At 36.5% G+C, this 19,770-nt stretch overlaps 1 protein-coding gene across 2 annotated transcripts in view; it reads left to right on the top strand.

Annotated features, from left to right (window-relative positions):
• The first annotated feature begins 713 nt into the window (after positions 1–713).
• The window catches only part of LOC134661106 (beta-1,4-glucuronyltransferase 1), a 77,956-nt gene continuing 58,899 nt past the window's right edge, over positions 714–19,770 (top strand). The window contains exon 1 of one of the 2 annotated variants that reach the window (XM_063517053.1): positions 714–936. The gene's annotated coding sequence lies outside the window, so the exon portion shown is untranslated. Of the gene's footprint in view, positions 953–19,770 lie in introns of both variants that reach the window. The other variant, XM_063517052.1, reaches the window with a different exon arrangement.

Below are 19,770 nucleotides of genomic sequence, written 5' to 3'. Positions count from 1 at the left end.
CAAGTGCGAGTCGGACTCGCGCACGGAGGGTTCCGCACCATCAACAAAAAATAGAGCTAAACAAGCAAAAAAAACGGTCACCCATCCAAGTACTGACCCCGCCCGACGTTGCTTAACTTCGGTCAAAAATCACGTTTGTTGTATGGGAGCCCCACTTAAATCTTTATTTTATTCTGTTTTTAGTATTTGTTGTTATAGCGGCAACAGAAATACATCATCTGTGAAAATTTCAACTATCTAGCTATCACGGTTCGTGAGATACAGCCTGGTGACAGACGGACGGACGGACGGACGGACGGACAGCGGAGTCTTAGTAATAGGGTCCCGTTTTTACCCTTTGGGTACGGAACCCTAAAAACTAACTAGTATTTAAGTGGTAGAAATATTAGATAACAGTGGTAGGTATATATACAACCTATCTAAGAAATTCATACCTACAATTTGAAACCTGCGTGTGTGTTGGTACCGAAGACCTATCGAGCAGTGCAAACTTTAAAAGTTCAAAGGCGGAGAGGGCGACCGAATTTGAACCGTAGCCGGGCCGAAGTCCTTCAACAAATTCAGTCAGGCCAGACGGGTCTTTGTGCTAATCTTAGAAGGGACAAAAAACCGCCGGGTTGTGGCCCTTCTTACACGGTCCCCCGTGTCGGCCGACGGGCCGTCGGCCGCGCGGCGTGCGACCGGCGTCGCGTCAGAACCACACAAGTATATTATACGTAGTACACAAACCCACCAGTACTCCGCCCGGCGGCACACGGGGAGCGCGTGTCGCCTTCCAAACGCTCATATTAACACACTGACGCGCCACAACTGCATTGTGCATTTACGACGACAATCGCAATTTGCTAACCTGAAAGTGAAACATTGCCGGCGTTCCTGTGCCCCACGTAAATGCTCGTTCCCGTCCGCGAGGAGAAAAATAAACATAGCACTTCGGTAAGTTTATTTATTGGTCTCTTAATACTTTAAATCTTTACTTTCTATCGCATGTGATACACTGTAAGACGGCCCTAAGGATGCTGGGGATCAAAAGAGATTAAAAGACCTACTTTAAAGCACTTGTGTTTACTTTGAGAGCATGGGCTTCTAAGTAGGAACTTTTAAACAAGTTATGCTAATTTAGTTGCGCTGCTGATGATTTTATTCTGTATTTAAATAATCATCATCCCACACATTTAACCGATATTAGTAGCGAAAGCGAATTTTTTTCGAACAGAGACGTGCAGTGATTTTCAACTGTATCCGATAGTGAAGACGCTTGGGTAATTAGCGTCCACATACCTAATTACTGATTACCCATAACCGTTCTAGCCTAGGAATGCGCTAGCGCTGGGAATATTTATATTCCGGTCACTCGATTGCAGTTTTACACTAACATTCCGTTTGGTGCATAGCTGATATTAGGAATTCACAAGAATTTACATCCACTTTCTACCTAGCAGGTAGGTACCACGGTACACATATTAGGTAGGTAGGTGCATGTAAAATTGTACATAGAAATACGTACAGGTACAGTCAGCAGCATAAGATAGTGACAGTGACACCCAAAGTCGCCAGTCGTAACACACTTTTGTTACTATAGAAATATACATCTGTAGGAATTACGATATATTTAGCACTTCATCGACCTTCGCTATCTATTTGATGTTGACTGTACCTATCTGCCTACCGAAGGTAATTCAAACCTAATCTGCTTGTGACAAGGTTCTTAACAGGAAATATGAATGGATAATACTTAGGTACCTATTTTAATATCCTTGACCGTACTTCCTCTGTTTTGACCCGCTTTTCTACTTCTAATTTATGAATTAAATTTAATATGTATGTATTATGTACTTACCGATTAGGTTAATAATGAGGTTAAAAACGTACAGATTAAAATTTTACCACCGATTAAATAGATGTTCCAATTAGGCCCTAAAATGACAAGTTTGTAGTATACGGCTTATATTTTTGAATGACACGATTGTTTTGTTTTTAATAAACTGCAGCGCCACCAGCTGCGCTGAGCGTTTTCCCACTGTCCGATCCGATATCGGTTGTCGGATGAGATGACGTTTGGAGATAAACAGCTGCCTGAAAATGCTTGGGATTAACTCCTTTAATTTTTTGCATTAACGCTTTGTTTTAAACAACAACAACAAACAAGATATATACAGTGTATTACTAAAAGAAATTAAAAACTAGCTTAAATCTAAAATAGGCCCTTGAGGCATTGTACCAAGGATGCTGGCGACATTTCCTCGCTGTATCGCAATGCTGATACGTTGTGCGAGGTAGCCGCCAGCTCTTCGGTCACCAGTTACGTCAAAACTATAATTCAATGTATAAATATGCAAAGGCACTTTTTTCTTTGTGATTCTTTGTAGTCCGACATTTGATATCGGATTGGATAGGACAATGTGAAAATACTCTTAAGCTAAGTATGCGCATTTATCCTCATTGCTTTGACTTTGAGGAAACTATTAGGAAATTCCATTTTAAAGTACCTTAGTATTTTTTATTCAGTAGTCGACAACCTAATAACTCTGTTCCTTGAAGGTCGGTTAAAATATAAATACCTACGGCTGAAATAAAGCAAGTTTTAACTGGGTAATATCCTAGTACCTACACCGCCAACGAATAAACTAGGAAACTTTCTGCAGAAGATGAAGAGCGTAGTTTTGCGGTAACTATTGTATTTTATTGAAAAAGAAAAATTTATCAAATGTGTGTGTAAACCATGATACTTAAATGAAGGCTATAATTACTTTTTCACCACACCATCTCGTAAAGGCTTTATTCGTCAAAAACCGATAAAAAGTTTCATTTGCACTTACTACTAGAGTTGGCGAAACGAGTTGATGCAAATTTTGAGTGGTGTCCTCACGTTGGTTGGTAGGATTGACTTTTAAATGATGGTATTGATTTAATCTGTATTATTTTTCATTTAGCATATTCCTCGCGTTGGTGTGGGCAGCAAAGTTTGTTTAACCCTCGTGCCTTGAAACCTTCGCAACGCTTAAGATTCCACTTTTCGAACCACTCGGTGAGCTCGCAGTTCAACTTTGGAACTACATAGGTAGTCAGTCTTAGCTGCAACAAATTATGTAAACAGACGAGTTAAGTGACCGAATTCAAAAATTCTAACCACAATATATAACCTTAATACAGTGAAACATAATTTTTTAACCGAGTGAGGTAAATTCTAATTTTGGAACCTGAGGGCCTGATGTCCATTACTGGTGAAATTGTAATCAAAATTTCACCGCAATACCTAAGGCATTGTTTCAGAGGACCAGGGGCCTTACCATGATATGTCTGTTTAGGACCTAAACCGAATAAGACATCATGTTAAGGCCCCTGAACGAACATATAGGAAGCTTAACTGTGTTAAACTAGTGATAATACTGTAAGTAAGAAGCCAACCACTCTATCCATCTAATTCCAGAAATATGACATGGCCCCACGTAAATATGACGTCATCCTCGATACGATATCTTAATCATTTAAACTTACTGACAATACATATGATCCCACAGACACTCATTGTTGAGTTTTGTGGGGGTAATAATTAAATAATAACGTGAAATTAGGTAAGTACTAAAGATATTTAAACCTACTCGTACATCAACCTTCATATGGGTAGCCATTTATAATTATCATAAGAGTTAGGAGCTTTTGTAAAAAATATATTGAATTATTTTTTCGCTCCTAATCTTAAAATAATCATAACATATGGTATAGGTACCTAATGTACCTATACCTGATTAAAATACAGTTGCGGAATGACGCTAGAAATCTATGAAAATAGGAGTACCTTGGACACCCTATTATTTTGTACTTACAAGAAATAATAAGCATTAGATGAGAAGGATCAAGAAGGAAGGAGCTCGGCTGAATTTCACCTTCCCATATAAACGGAGTTTCGTTCTCATTTTAAAACTACGCGTTGGATTGTAATGAAACTTTGCACATACAATGACATGCGGTATGTAAGTATAGGTCTGTAATTAGTTTATATAGCTCCAGTTTAAAAAACAAACGAAATAGAGCAAAAACAAGTTTTGTATGAAAAACTTTAATTCGCTGAATTTTTTTAACTATGGTATCTGAAGCTACATAAACGAATCGGAGAATAATAGGTAAATAGATACTATGTAATACCATAGTTGCGCCGGGAACATGAATGGAAAATTTACAAATAAATAAGAGTGAATTTACTCATATACGAAACAAATTACATTTTTCATTATTTTTGTAAACAGAACCATAGACAAAGCCATACTCGTACCGTAAAACGGGGTGAGTAGGTTTCGCGGGGAGAGGTGGGTTTTGAATGGGGAGAGAAGGTTTGAGAGTGGGGTGAGAAGGGATTTTAAGGCTACTGCTACAAAAATAATGTATTCCAATTTAAAATGGAGCTATAGTAATACGCATAATAATAAAAAAATCGATCCAACAATCTTCCAAAATCACCTTTGGATGAAAACCCCTCTCACCCCAAATATGAGGCACTACGGGATGAGGTGGGTTTTCCTCTTTAAATCGTCAAAGTTATGAAATGGAATTACCCAAAAAATAAACTAAAATACAAACGTCCGGAACACTTATTATACACCATTCAGTTTTCATATGTAAAAATAAAATGTTATCGAGGTTTGAATTTCAGTTTTGACCCTACTCACCCCATTTTACGGTACCTACTTATATTAAAAGCAATAGTTAGAAGAACGTAGCCCATTTAGGCGTCTTAAGTAGGTGTACAGATTTTGATGGCGATGACGATGATGATGTCGGGTCGGTTGGAACGAATACCTATTAACATTACTTACATAGGTACAGTCAGTATCACATCGTCTACATCTTGTAATAACATACCTTTAAACGAGCAATTCTTGTTTATTTATATATTTATTTATTTATCCCAGTAAGGGCATTTATTTGTGTGATGATGTATGATGTGTGTTATTCCTGAGTCATGGTTGTTTTCTATGTATTTAAGTATTTGTATATTATATATATCGTTGTCTGAGTACCCACAACACAAGCTTTCTTGAGCTTACCGTGGGGCTTAGTCAATTTGTGTAATAAAGTCCTATCATATTTATTTATTTATTTATTTATTATATGTATATATATTTCGGGGATCTCGGAAACGGCTCTAACGATTTCGATGAAATTTACTATATGGGGGTTTTTGGGGGCGAAAAATCGATCTAGCTAGGTCTTATCTCTGGGAAAACGCGCATTTTTGAGTTTTTATATGTTTTCCGAGCGAAGCTCGGTCACCCAGATATTAACACTAATAACATAATTCCTAACAGAACAAACCTACACTAGTAAAAAGTTTATACATTTAAAAAAGCTAAATAAATTGCAAAACGACTAACCCGCAAAGTACTCAACCACCTCTCATATGGTATAAAAACTAGGTACAAATCATCGCATCCAAATCCATATAATAGTTGTACCGCTTGTTATTATATAATGAAGCAAGCTAAGTAGTATTGAACCCACTATGAGCACATACTTATTAAAAATCTAAAATGCACAATTTTCCACGTCTAGCTCTACTACAGCAGATGAATTTTTAAGTCAATTTGAAAAGGCGACTAAGGCGAGTGTCCACGACCGTATGTATATACATACACAATGTCGGTACGGTATTCCTGGATTGGTGAGAAACTCCATTCATATACGGACATACACCCGGCCAGCCGTACCTGATCCCTCGAATACAAATCCCAGCATTTCACGATTCGAATCCGATGATTTTATGAGGTCATGTTACAGTGGTTCATTCCCCCATCGAGTATGATGTAATTGATATAACTATGGAGCTACTAGCACGTGACGCGACACACTTGGCCGCACATCCCTCCTATGACATTCCCCCGATTTAATTTTAAAGGGGGATTTTTGTCACGCTAGTCTTTGTCAGGCATTTCCCGTATGTTGGCATTATCAAGCTTAATAAAGCGCGTTTTTAAGCTATCAATTCGTTAATGCCACAAAAAATCTTACATTTACAATATAGTGAGGGGAATACTCGTATATTATTGGCGTTAGTAAAAGTCACATACTTATTATGATTAATCGACATCAACGGTTTCTTCAATAATATAACCTACTTAAACTCTATTCACCCTTTCGTATAGTAGGCGGAAGGTAAAACCAGCAGAATGAATATTATTCATTTTACAGTAGACTACTTAATACGCAATACAAATCGTAGGCAAAAGAAACAAATGCCATTTGTCGTAATAAATGTAATAATTTAAAGAATGTTGTTATTATAATTGTAGTAAGCCTTGTACTCTTCCAAGCTGAGATTGCAGCTCGATTAAGGTGACTTCGTCTTTGTTGCGACATTGCAGGCATGCTTTATCTTTTTGCCCATGATTGTTGGGATTACTGAAACAGTGTTACTTTTGAACACGAGAAATGTAATGAGTGTGCTTAGTTCAATTTAATAGCTTTGTTTGAAGAAGCCATTATATTCCCAGAAGTTCCTTAAAGCACCATCACCACCACCACCACCTTACTATCAATTACCTATAGTATAAACGGAACCAAGCTGTTTAATCACAGGTGTTATTTTTGATGCTGTATTAATAGATAAGGTACCAACCAGCAGTACTTTTCACGTATCCGCACGCTACTCAAACGCAAGTGCGTTCATGTATTAAGCATTCTGGTTCCCGAGACGAGTTCACGTTGTTTAGATAACTGCACAATACCTACCTACCTGAGCCTGCATTCCTCCGCCTTGAAGCTGACTAACAAATTACCTGTAACTTATTATTTTCGAACTGGCCGAGCCTCCTGCTGTAAACCTTTGACTAATGCATATCGTAAACGGATCAGGAAATATAATTTTCTTACTTTGAAATTACTGTTATATAACGGGAGAACATACTTAAATGCGGATATAATTGTAGAATATTAGCTGGAATGATGCACGTGTTTTTAACAGGGGAACTCTGCGCACCACGGACCATGTAATTATATAATTACAATTTCTTTATTCCATACAAGTTAAATATATAATATGTATATGTAATATTGCTCTATTGTTCCCAAATATTGGGCAGTGTGCCCATGCCAAAGTATGAAACATCATCAAACTATTAAGACCTGGTCACATATTAGAACAAACGTTACTAAAAAATAATTGCAATAAGAATTTTGAAGAAATATAACTATTTACGTTGGTAAATAGTGGTTGGTGGTGGTAGATGACAGAAAGTGATGTGATTAGTACTTACGTTATTTTAGCGCTGCCCCCGTAAGACATGCGCAATCGACATTACCCTTCACCACGAGGTCGCGAGGCGGCCGGCGACCGTCTCCAAAGACGGGGACTGCTAGTGGAAAACGGAAGGGAAAGCCTTTAAAGCTAGCTATACACACTAGCCATGTACAGTTTAACTGCACAGTACGGATATGATGGTCGTTCTTGTCTACGTGACAGCGTGATAAAACGGTGTCCGTCACTTTCTTTCCCACGGTGTTAAACAGTGACAGTTATTTTATCACGTGGATAAAGATGGATAAAGCTATCCATAATAGGCTGGCAGGTAACGCTGGTTAGAAAACTGCGCCGTCGAATGCCACAAACACTACGTATTACCTGTGCAGTTGGCAAAACTGCGCAGGCATACCATAGTGTGTACGGCCAGCTTTATATTGACCCGGGTGCCCTTACTGACCCCGGGTTCCCCAACGTTTGATATTTGACGTTTGTCGTTGACATAGGAACGCATATTTCCGAACGTACCTAACGTTTTGTTTTATTTATTTTCTACGAAAAAAACTAGTTCAACACTGAAATATTTAACAAAACATGTTTCCAAAACTGTCACGAAAATGTGGTTATTCTGACGAATCCGCCTTTAGTTCCATTTTACAGTGAGACCTGGATAAGTGGGACATCAAGGGACGAGCTAATTCTCTCACTTAAAGAGGTTTGCCGCTTACCCGGGCTCTAAGTTATACCAGGTATAAATAAATTTCTGTCTCATTTACAGAGGGTTTCATTAATAAAGGTGAGAATAGAGGATATTTATGTTATAGAGGTGGTTAACAAGGTATAGTTTGTCAAAGGACTTTCTCATTTCAAACATAGACAGAGAGAATCATACTATCTTTGTCTTACACTAGTACTTAGCACCCAAAAGAAAAGGATGAGTATATATTTTTTTGTTCTTATTTACTGCCAATTGGTTTGACCAACTATACTTTGTAAACATTACATATATCTATGAGTTGTAATATTTAAAAATAAATAAGGTAAATTAATAATCCTCGTCCTAAAATATATTTTTCACCTCAGCAGCTCGAACAAGGGTACTTTGCTACTTAAAAACAGTGAGCAAAATCGCATTTTGCTCACTAAGTGGGACAAAATGAGCAAAATGCGATTTTGCTCACTCAGTAAGCAAAATCGCTTTTTGCTCACTGTTTTTAAGTAGCAAAGTACCCTTGTTCGAGCTGCTGAGGTGAAAATTTAATTGTTGGTATATCTTAAGAAAACATGAGTGAATAGAGGTAAGTGATGACTGATGAAGAAGGAATACATTTTTCGGGTTCTCTAATATGTTCTCACTGCTGAGGTGAAAAATGTTGTGTACTACACGAGATCAAAGTTATTTACATCTCGTGCGCTTTTGAGTCCCTTACTACGCTCAAGATTCTAAATTAGATTCACTCGCTACGCTCGTGAATCTATTATAGAATCTTTCGCTTACACGGGACTCAAAATAAGCACTCGAAGAAATATCAAACTTTGATCTCTTGTTGTACAAATAACTATTTCTACTCGTCGACTGTAATTCTTGAATTAAGATTTTGTATACCAAACTGCAATTGGGTGCTTTTAATGTATGGGCTCCGAACTCAATACAATTATACAATATTCATTTCGAAACGGTTTAGTCAACTATAATGAATTTGACCAATCACAGTACGCCGCCGTCAAGAGGATGAAACAACTACATATTTCATGTAGTACTTACTGTATCTTTATTCTCATTACAAGCTGGCCTTCGCATTTCTTCCTATCCGACCGGTATGGTGCATCATGATTCCATAATGATCGTCGCGTGACAATGGGAAGGCATTGCTGCTATTTCAGTTTAATAATTGCGCACAATGATGAATAGGTAATTGGTTAACAACATTTTCAGCTGTGACTAATTTCCATAACTGCCATTAGTGTACTTAGCTATTAACTACTGAGAAATGGTTTTCACCACACCAGCTCGTAAAGGATCTCTGTATTTTTTTTTATTAAGAGGAAGTAATATTGTATCTACAAGAGTGGGGCAAATCATCAAGTATCAACTTATTTCTTTACTACCTATTTCATTTGTGTTATTGCCACTAGGGAAGGATTAAGTATAAGTCCAAATATGTCCGTCAGGTCCGACGGTCCGCCATCGGCACACATCCGCCAAACAGATGCGGCAGACGATTTGCACTTTTATGTCTAGCTAATCAAATAATGCACTTCAATCAATGCACATCATTAGCACATGATTTCAATGAATTTTAACATCGCACATTAATAATATTAATTTACAAATTTATCCAAGTACCTACCTGGGCGTTTTTTTTAACTTGTCCCCTACACTTTTTTTTCAAATTTGGGATTTTTTATGTTATTTCTACTCAGAATCACGAGCTCTTTCTATCCTAATAGGAGAAAAAAAGTGTCCCAAAATTTCCATACATTTTTCGATCTTTTCATTCCGCGACCGCCATACAAAGTCTATGAAAAATGGTGACGGAATGAAAATAAAAACCTTAGGACACTTTTTTTCTCCTATTAGGATAGAAAGAGCTCGTGATTCTGAGTAAAAATAACATAAAAAAATCCCAAATTTGAAAAAAAGTGTAGGGGACAACTTTAAAAAAAAACGCCTACCTGATTACTGACTACTGACAAAGGGATTGTTCACTACAATTTCGGTTATTAAATTGCTCAGACGACCTCAACAAGTCAACAGTGTCCAAAACGAGATCGACATCGACCCAAGGTTGATAAGTGGTTACGTATAGTAGTGATTGGCTTGAAATAAAAACGCTATTACTGTTCTATAATATTTGACCTCCTGCCACAGAATAAATAATAGTACAGTGGCGCAGGAGCAAGTACCTAGTACTTGCTCCTACGCCAAAGTAAACTCCTAGATAAAGCATTTAGGAGGTAGTAAAAAAAAGGCGTAACAATATCCAAATAATTAGTTAAATACATAGACATAAATATATTATTAGTAGTTTAAAAGTTTTTCTATTGAAGATCAAATAACTTTAATATTTTCAGTCAATGGTAATAACATTTGAAACGAAAATGTACGGTAAGTTCCTTATTATTATTAAAACTCTTGGATTACTTAATGTAAACCTACTCGACATAATTATAATGTTCAAAAAATCCGCAATATCATTTACCAAATTAGGGCGTCACGCGTTTTTTAACTAACTATAATGTATGTTTCGGAATAACAAACCATCATAAAAAACTGTCACGATTCGACCAAATAGAAGAGTCTTCAAGGGCAGTCTCCTAAAACTGACTTCATCAAATTCAAAGACTGCCTTCATGAGTCATCCAGTCAACTCTCACGTCCGCCTGTGATCTCTCAACACACGTAATCAAAACAAAATAAGTATCGGATGTTTCAACAACACTCGAGTTTCTGCATCAATAGACTAACAGCGATGGCCATGTGCACATTCCCGCTTCACTATAATCACTATTTATCGACAGAAAACTGTACTAGGCAGAATATGTAACTTGAGGTAAAGGTAAAAAATAGGCAAGTACATAATATTAGAGTAGAGCGAGGGGCTGTATTTGTGTAACCACCACAAGAGACGGAGACATAATACCAACGCAATGCGGATAAACTGAAAACACGTTGTAAAATGGTTGACCTAGGTATACACAATAAATATAATTTTGGCGGATAGATACGATACAACCGATTTATGCCGTCAGAGTAGGTAACGAGACTTATCTCGTGAAAGGCAATTTTGTACATTCCATACTATTTTGCTTCTACTTATAGATCTTGATTTAAAATACAAGATATTTTGTTTCTTAGACGAAAATATTTTCGAGTATCCCAATCGAAATTCGAAAAGATTTTGTAAGAAATTTCTTTGAATCTTGACCTACTTTTATCCGTGTAAGATGGTGTAAGTAAGGTTAAATCACGTTTACACTGTAATATCTAATTTAACTCTTATGTTTAAACGCATCAAACACTGACTTTTGCTGGATTAGGCACAGTTGGCGCATGATCACCATGGAATCGTAGATGAGCCCATCTGTCCCTCCACCTCCTCCCGCTCTAACTGCAATGCTAATGAACAACGTTACGGTCTGCAACAAGTCCTAATGCCTTGTCCTCCCCACTCGTCTTACACAGCTGTAGGCCTGTTGGTAAACAAGACGGTAACGTGAGCTGCGGCTGCGTGCTGTACCTCCTCATTATCACAGAATAAATAATACTACTAGGGACAGAAGACTCACTCTCTAACAAAACGTGTCTGTTACGATCATCACAGATATGGCCGCTAAGTGGCGACAGGGCCACGCGCGGCTTCTGGCTAGCCATCTAAATTGGTATGGAACGAATGTACTTTTAGCTACCTGTAGCAAAGCGACGAAATCGCGGAGTGAGACACGCCTGTCATTATACTAAATGGCGCCGAGTACTTGCGAGCCAGGCATTGACAATTACCAATGCGTATAAGCTCTAGGAACCAATTAATTCGACTCCTGGCTTAGAATAGCTGTATTCACTTCCTTAGAAGTAAGTTAAGCCCACTAGTTTTAACTATTAATATGCTGTGACTAGAATCAGAAATTGAAAACACTATCGGGCTTTGTTGAGTAAATGAGTAGTTAATGGAAAGTAGTATTATTTATGAACCGTTCGATAATGTTTTTTTGGATGTCGATTAAAGTCCTTACATAACGGCGACGAGCTGTGCTGTTTCAAAAGGATTTTCTCCTGCGAACCTTATGGGCAAAGAATCCAATTAACTCCCTTCCACGGTTTTCCGCAGTTTTAAAGGGTCAGGCGGAACGCGCATATGACGCAAGAGTTATACCCTCGTAAGTCCCCGCGTACTTGTACAAGTACAAATTATAATCGAGTTATGAACTCATATAAGTATGTAGAAATAAAAGAAAGTTCCAAATTCTAAAGCGCAAAAATTGGCTTGGGTCCAATCTTGGGTCTTACGAGGGTAAGCATCCATAAGCTAAGATCCATATGCCGCCTATTATCAGTCAGGCCTTTCACGCTTGCCATCATCGACGTGGTATAAAAAGGAAGCTACCGATATTTCATTTTCAGGTCCGATATATAAATAAAAGGAAGTAACGGTACGGGCACGTTGCCGGCGACATTCCGCGCCTGGAGGGCCTACCGCGAACCACGTTCGAAGTGTTGCCTCCCTGTCACACTTACGTACGAATTTACAAGTGCGACAGAGAGGCAACACGTCGAACGTGGTTCGCGGTAGGCCCTCTGGCGCCCGGTTGGGCGGCCGATGTCCAGCCGACCTGACTAATACCGCCTCAATACCCGATAGGTACCTACACGGTGAGATTCTTACTCGGCCAACGGGAAAACTTTTTGCTTGGACACCAGCAATCTCAACCATCCCGTTTACAATATGGTAAATGTACAATTTTGTTTGGTTGGATATTTGTTATTGTTACAACTCGTTTTTGGGCTTTTTCTAAAATAAATATCGAAAACCCGATTCTTTCAAATCTGGACGTTCTTGGACTCATTCTACTCAGAATCGACAGCACTCTCCATCCTACCATTAAAAAAAGATGTCCCAAAATTTTGTATGAAAATTGTACATTCCACTACGTCACGTTACATACAAGTGAAATTTTTTCTCATACTAAAAACGTGACGTAATGGAGTGGACATTTTGGGACATCTTTTTTTAATGGTAGGATGGAGAGTGCTGTCGATTCTGAGTAGAATGAGCCCAAGAACGTCCAGATTTGAAAGAATCGGATTTTCGATATTTATTTTAGAAAAAGACCTTTTATCCTGGGGCCTTATTCGACATGCCACTTTTGACGTCGCATGTTGAAGTTCATTTGAATCTGAACAATCATGGGTTGTCGAATAGGTAAAGTGTGTCACCTGTCAGTGAATCTCATGTAAACAAATCATTTCATCGCTAGACTTGGTTGTCTATTGGTATGGCCGCCATGTTTGGATTTATGACATTTAAAAGGGGATTCTATGGCATAGAGTAAACTGCATTTCTATTTTCTATAGTTTTTTGATTCCCCTACTCGACGCAAGATGGAGTTAACAGTCAAATTTCGATCTTGGCGTTATAAAAATAAACCGCAAGAACATGACATGCAGTTGCGTTGGTGTAGATCTATCATGAAAACGAATATAATAATATGACAATTGTCCAGAATTAAAAAAAAACTTGACAATAAACATACAGCAATACATATACCACTAAATGTCAAAAAGAAAACAGATTTAGTATAATTACTAGGTAACAAATTATATATAAAGTTTAAATTTTAAACCAATCGTCGTGGGTCCTAACCCCGGCTCTTAGCAATGAACTTCTTGTAACTTGTGTGAAAAATATCATTTGATATTACACCAATTACTTTATGGTGAAGTAAAATATCATGAGTCATGAGGAAGACGGAGTAGCCAGTAGCCACAATAAGCTATATTTTTGTCCTCTGGGTTAGATGGCAGTGAAATAGGGAGAGATAGTGAAGAATGCGGCAAAATAAGCATTTATTGTGTTGTTAGTAGTTAGTAGACTAGTTTTTTTCTAAAAATGAAAATTGACGCAACAGCAAGCTCATAGCCCCCTATGAGCCAGTCTGTTAGGTGCAGGCTTAAGGGCTAATCCCGGGGGAAGCGGAGCGTCGGCGACTAGCTGGTGCATCTGCTTATTAACCTCTTCTCACTTTTACCTCAGGTCCTTTGATTAATAAATTAAGGTAAAATTCGTAAGAACTAGTGCCTGTGTCATATTCTAAATTGGACGTTATGCCTAATTAGTTGTTACAAATTAAATACAATAATTATTTATTTAATTAAATTTATAACAACGCAACGTGGGGTTATTCATGATGAATTTTAATGGCTTATATAAGACAGCGGTCGTATATTGCCTCAGAAATTTGGATTTTGTCAGTTTGAATGAACAGCAAACTAGAGACATTGAGATTAATTTTAAACTTATTATTTTAGGTGTTCGTAAGAAATAAGGTATTGACAGACATTGACGGAAAATCGCGAAAACCCGGCCAGGTGCGTCGGACCACGCAAAACGGAGGAGGATTCCATACTTACTTCTTCTACCATGTATCCATATGCCAAAATAGCAACAAAAAAGCCGAACAAAAATACCGTTTCTTCGCAGCACTAGATTTCAGTCCTTTTTTTAGAAAAGTAATATGTTTAGGTACATAATATATATACATATATATATATATATATATATATATATATATGTAAGTAATTTTGTTATGTGAAACTTATATGTTGTGTTACGAGACTTACGAGTAGGTAACTTTAAACTTTAACAGCCTAACAGATCCCAATAAGGCCTAGTTTACCCTCTGGGTTGGAAGGTCAGATGGCAGTTGCTTTCGGAAAAACTAGTGCCTACGCCAATCCTTGAGATTAATTGTCAAGCGAACAATAGGTTCTCATGATCCGTGGCAAAATCGAGATAACGCGAGGAAGAATAACTTTGTCACAAGAATATTTGGCCAAATATAAATCCTTACTCTCGTGTATTTGACCTACCTACTCGTATTGAGTCGTATTTTGCCACCTAGTAGCCTCGAATTGGTTGTTATATGTGGCTTTCCATAAATTAAGGGTCCTTATGCTTCAATAAGGACGTTTTCATGGGGTCCCGTTGTTTCCCATAAAGTTTTAAGTCATCATGTATTGTTTGTCATATTATCATTACTCATAAAACTGAAACCGTTAACATTTCAAGATTTTAGTTAGGTTATCCTATAGATAGGTTAGATTTGTTTTATGGCAATCCTGAAAAGTGACGCGTTTCTGAACCAAATTAATTATGACTAACGAAAATTCGAGCAAACAATACATTATGGCTTAAAACTATCTGGGAAACAATAGAAACCCCGTTTTCATCTGAAGTTGCAATAGAAATTGAAAAAGCCACATTTTTTCAAGCTTTTACTTAGTTTCATCTGTCCCGTTGGTTGTCTGTCTGTTCCAATGTGGTTCCAATCAAATCATGCAAATTAAATCCCAACAAAAACATAAATGTGAAATGAGAGCCAAGTTCAATATTGAGAATACGTGTCGTTGTTGACTCGCCGACAAAAGAATTGAGATCTATATGGGTGCCAAGTTCTATGCTGTGTAGAAAATCCTGAAATTATAAAGAATTTGTCTTGGCTAGTTTTTAACAACAAACCAAGTTTTTGAAAAACTAACAGAAAAATATATATTACCTATATGCCTATACGTAAAAACTAGCCAAGGCAAATCCTTTATGATTTCAGGATTTTCTACACAGCACAGAACTTGGCACCCATATAGATCTCAATTCTTTTGTCGGCGAGTTAACAACGACACATATTCTCAATATTGAACTTGGCTCTCATTTCACATTTATGTTTTTGTTGGGATATCATTACTTTTTGTACAGAAATTACTATAGTATTCATCATGAAAGCAGTTTGCCTAAGCTGAAAAGGAGACCCTCGCTAACGCGCGGTTAATTGTCAAAAAGTTTCAGTTTCACATTTTTTCTTTTGTATACGCCTTATAGTCTACTTTCATTCCAAATATCAAGTTTCTAAGTAATCTAGAAGTGGGTTAGGTTTTTGGTCTATAAGTATTTTTTTTTCCATCGATATATCAATAATTTCCAGTTTTCAGATTTTTCCCTCTATATGCACCTAATAGTCTACCTTGATGCCAAATATCAAGTTTCTAAGTCATCTAGAAGTGGGTTAGGTTTTTGGTCTATAAGTATTAATTATTTTTTTTCCATCGAAATATCAATAATTTCCAGTTTTCACATTTTTCCTTCTAGATGCACCTAATAGTCTACTTTGATGCCAAATATCAAGTTTCTAAGTGATCTAGAAGTGGGTTAGGTTTTTGGTCTATAAGTATTAATTATTTTTTTTTCCATCAAAATATCAATCATTTCCAATTTTCACATTTTTCCTTCTATATACACCTAATAGTCTACCTTGATGCCAAATTTCAAGTTTCTAGGTCACCTGGAAGTGGGTTAGGTTTTTGATCTATATGTCAGTCACAAAAATGCCGGTTTTTAAAGGTTAATTTATCAATAACTGTTTGAGCTATGTTTATGAAATAGTGTATTTTGAACAAGCTAAGGGACTTGAATACATGTGCCAAATTTCATGTGTGTAGGTTAAGTAGGTTTCAAGTTGTGAAGGGGTCAAAAGTAGCTCGAAATGGTTCGTGTAATATTACACACGGTTGCTGCGTCGCCAGTTCCTTTTTCTTTGAACTTGGCTGGACACGCTACCGCGTGTCTAGATTTGACCCACTTCTCGGGTGTTCAATGAAGCTGAAAATTTACATAAGTACATAATATGTAATATGGGTGACAATACAATATTTTTATGGTTACCATCGAGCTGATCTGATGGTGATGATACAGACAGTGGTCTTTTAAGTCTTTTTAACTTTGTGATAAAACAACGCAACTTAATTATATTTGAAAATATTTAAAGAAAAATACAGTCAGAAATTAGAAATTTTGTTATCTAACCTCTCTATCACTCTTGCATATTCGAGCGATAAAGAGGCAAATAGCTGAGTTTCGATTTTCGCACTTCCCGATAGGCCCCTTTGTAAACAAACCGCCTTGATGTGTCTATGTCAAATTATTAATTGTCTGTGAAAACTTGTTAAAAAAAAGTTTAAAACAAAGGCGTAGGCAAAGAGTAGTATAATATGTATATAGCTGGTCAACCAAATCTTGTCAGTAAAAAAAGGCACGAAATTCAAATCTTCCATGGGACGATATCCCTTCGCGCCTACATTTTTCAAAATTGCCGCCTTTTTCTACTGTCAAGATCTGGTTGACCAAGTATACCTATATAGCGCTGGCGGTACACCGAGAAATTCAGTAAAATGCTGCAAATTATGTTAAAGGTATGAAAATCGGTACGATTGATCTGTAGAACATTTGAAACAATTTGACCCGAAGCACCAACAATAAAAAAAAACGAGAGGAGTTATGACGTCATCTTTTTTTGTAAGGAATAAAAAAATATTGTTTAAAAACCTATCGTGTTTGGTATTAAACGAAAGGGCTTTCTGAGCCGATTCCAAACATATGTTACATCATTACATTTCAGTATTTTTTTTTAATTATAATATAAATAATTTTCAAAACATACCAATTAAGTTTGGGTTTCTCCAGATACAATACGGTAATTTTTTTTTGTAAAATATACCTCTAATCTTATACCTAATATCCTCATATCTAACCCTAATAAAGCAATTTTGAAATTATATACATTTAGGTTTTTTTTATTTTTCAATTTTACATAGTGTGATCTATGAATCTCTCAATTAAATATTTAAAAAGAAAGCATAAAATTAATATATAACGGTTTTTTTCAGAAAGTCGCTTATATCTCGGAATCTATAAGTCGTAGTAAAAATTGTCTATGTAATAATTAAGAAAGAATTAACCGAAAAAACTCACCTTTAACGTCCCCCCTTTCCCGAGTTCTCCACCCCCCACTCATCAGAACTGTTTCTTACTTAAAGCTTAGATATTATCAAAGGAACATGTAATAGTATTTTATGCAACTGTTGTTTAAGAGAGGTCAAAAAAGGCGAGTGGCGTGAGTAACAATAACAACAAACAACAACCGAAAATTGTTAATAAAGACGCCACTAGTATTTTTTGACTCAGTTAAACAACGTTGCATACAATACTTTTTCTACGACCAAGCACTTACTTTGAAATGCAATGAAATAATAAAAATGGATGATGATGATTGTTTCATGTCCTAATGTGATAGGTTGTTCAGTGCGTGGGATTCTTAAGGGGAACGAAAATTTTATTATTTTTGCGCTACGACGCACGGTTTAGGAGATACAGCCCTATAAATATTTTTCTTCCTCTTTTTCTTTTTTTTTCTTTTTTTGTGTTTTTTAAATCTTACTTAGGGGTTTCTTAAAGGGGAACGAAAATTTGATTATTTTTGCGCTACGACGCACGGTTTAGGAGATACAGCATTATAAAGTTTTTTTTTTGTGTTTTTTAATCTCTTTTTTGTGTTTTTTTTTAAATATTAATTAGGGTTTCTTACAGAGGAATGAACATTTTAATATTTTTGCGCTACGACGCACGGTTTAGAAGATACAACCCTATAAAAAAAATCTTTATTTTTTTTGTTTTTTGTGTTTTCTAAATATTACTTAGGAGTTTCAAAGGGGAACGAAAATTTGATTATTTTTGTGCTACGACGCAAGGTTTAGGAGATACAGCCCTATAAAGATGAAAATAATCGTACCATTAACCAAAACATGTATATGGTTTACTCATCTGTCAGAAATGACAATTAAAATTAGATTGGAAACAATGTATTCCATACAATATTTTTTAAGTGGTGATTACACGAAGTATCGTAAAAGTGCCAAAAAGATACTGCGTGGTTGCACAAATATTTTTTTGGGGAATAGACTAAAGACTTTTGTTGATAACTATAAGTTAGGGGTTTAAAGGTGTGTGCACGACCCTTTAAATGACAAATAAAAGTACGGGAGTAGAAAAAGCAAGTTTCAATACTCTTATTTTACCCGAATGACATTATTACTCGTATTGAGTAATTCGGCAGGGCTATTATTACACTTTGTAAAATTGAAAAATTAAAAAAAAAACCTAAATGTAAATAATTTCAAAATTGCTTTATTAGGGTTAGATATGAGGATATTAGGGATAATTTGAGGTATATTTTACAAAAAAAAATTATGGTATTGTATCTGGAGAAGCCCAAACTTGGTATGTTTTGAAAACTATTTTTATTATAATTTAAACAAAATGACTGAAATGTAACTATGTGATATATTTTTAGCATTGGCTCAGAAAGCCCTTTCGTTTAATACCATACACGATAGGTTTCTAAACATTTTTTTTTATTTCATACAAAAAAACATGACGTCTCGTTTTTTTTATTTGTTGGCGCTTCGGGTCAAATTGTTTCAAATGTCCTAAAGATCAATCGTACCGATTTTCAGACCTTTAACACCATTTGCAGCATTTTACTGATTTTCGCGGTGTACCGCCAGCGCTAGAAGTGGGCAGCAAAGAGTATAATCATGCCGCGATCAGAAAGGGATTAGAAATAACAGATTTCCATACACTTACGTCAAAATCAATATGGATTGACAGCTATCTCAATCCCTTTCTAATCGCGATTCAGTAATAGTATAATATATAGAACAGTCGGCAGTCAACGTTTGTTCCTAATAAATATAACATTGATGAATCAAGGCGGTTTGTTTAAAGAGGGCCTGCCGCGATACCAATTTCGTTATCTGCCACCATTAAATTTCGCTCGTATATGCAAGAGTGATAGAGAGGCAGATAACGAAATTTCCCCCCACCCCCCTTTGGATGGTTCTTGTTTGAGTTATAATGTCACTGTATTGAGGACTCAACCTTTCCATTTTTAAAGTGTTTTTATATCGACATGACACTGGCTACTGTAGT

The sequence above is a fragment of the Cydia amplana genome, chromosome Z (assembly GCF_948474715.1).
Source record: "Cydia amplana chromosome Z, ilCydAmpl1.1, whole genome shotgun sequence".
Lineage (NCBI taxonomy): Eukaryota > Metazoa > Arthropoda > Insecta > Lepidoptera > Tortricidae > Cydia > Cydia amplana.
The sequence above is the reverse complement of the archived record's forward strand: the minus strand, read 5'-3'. Positions and strand labels throughout refer to the sequence as shown.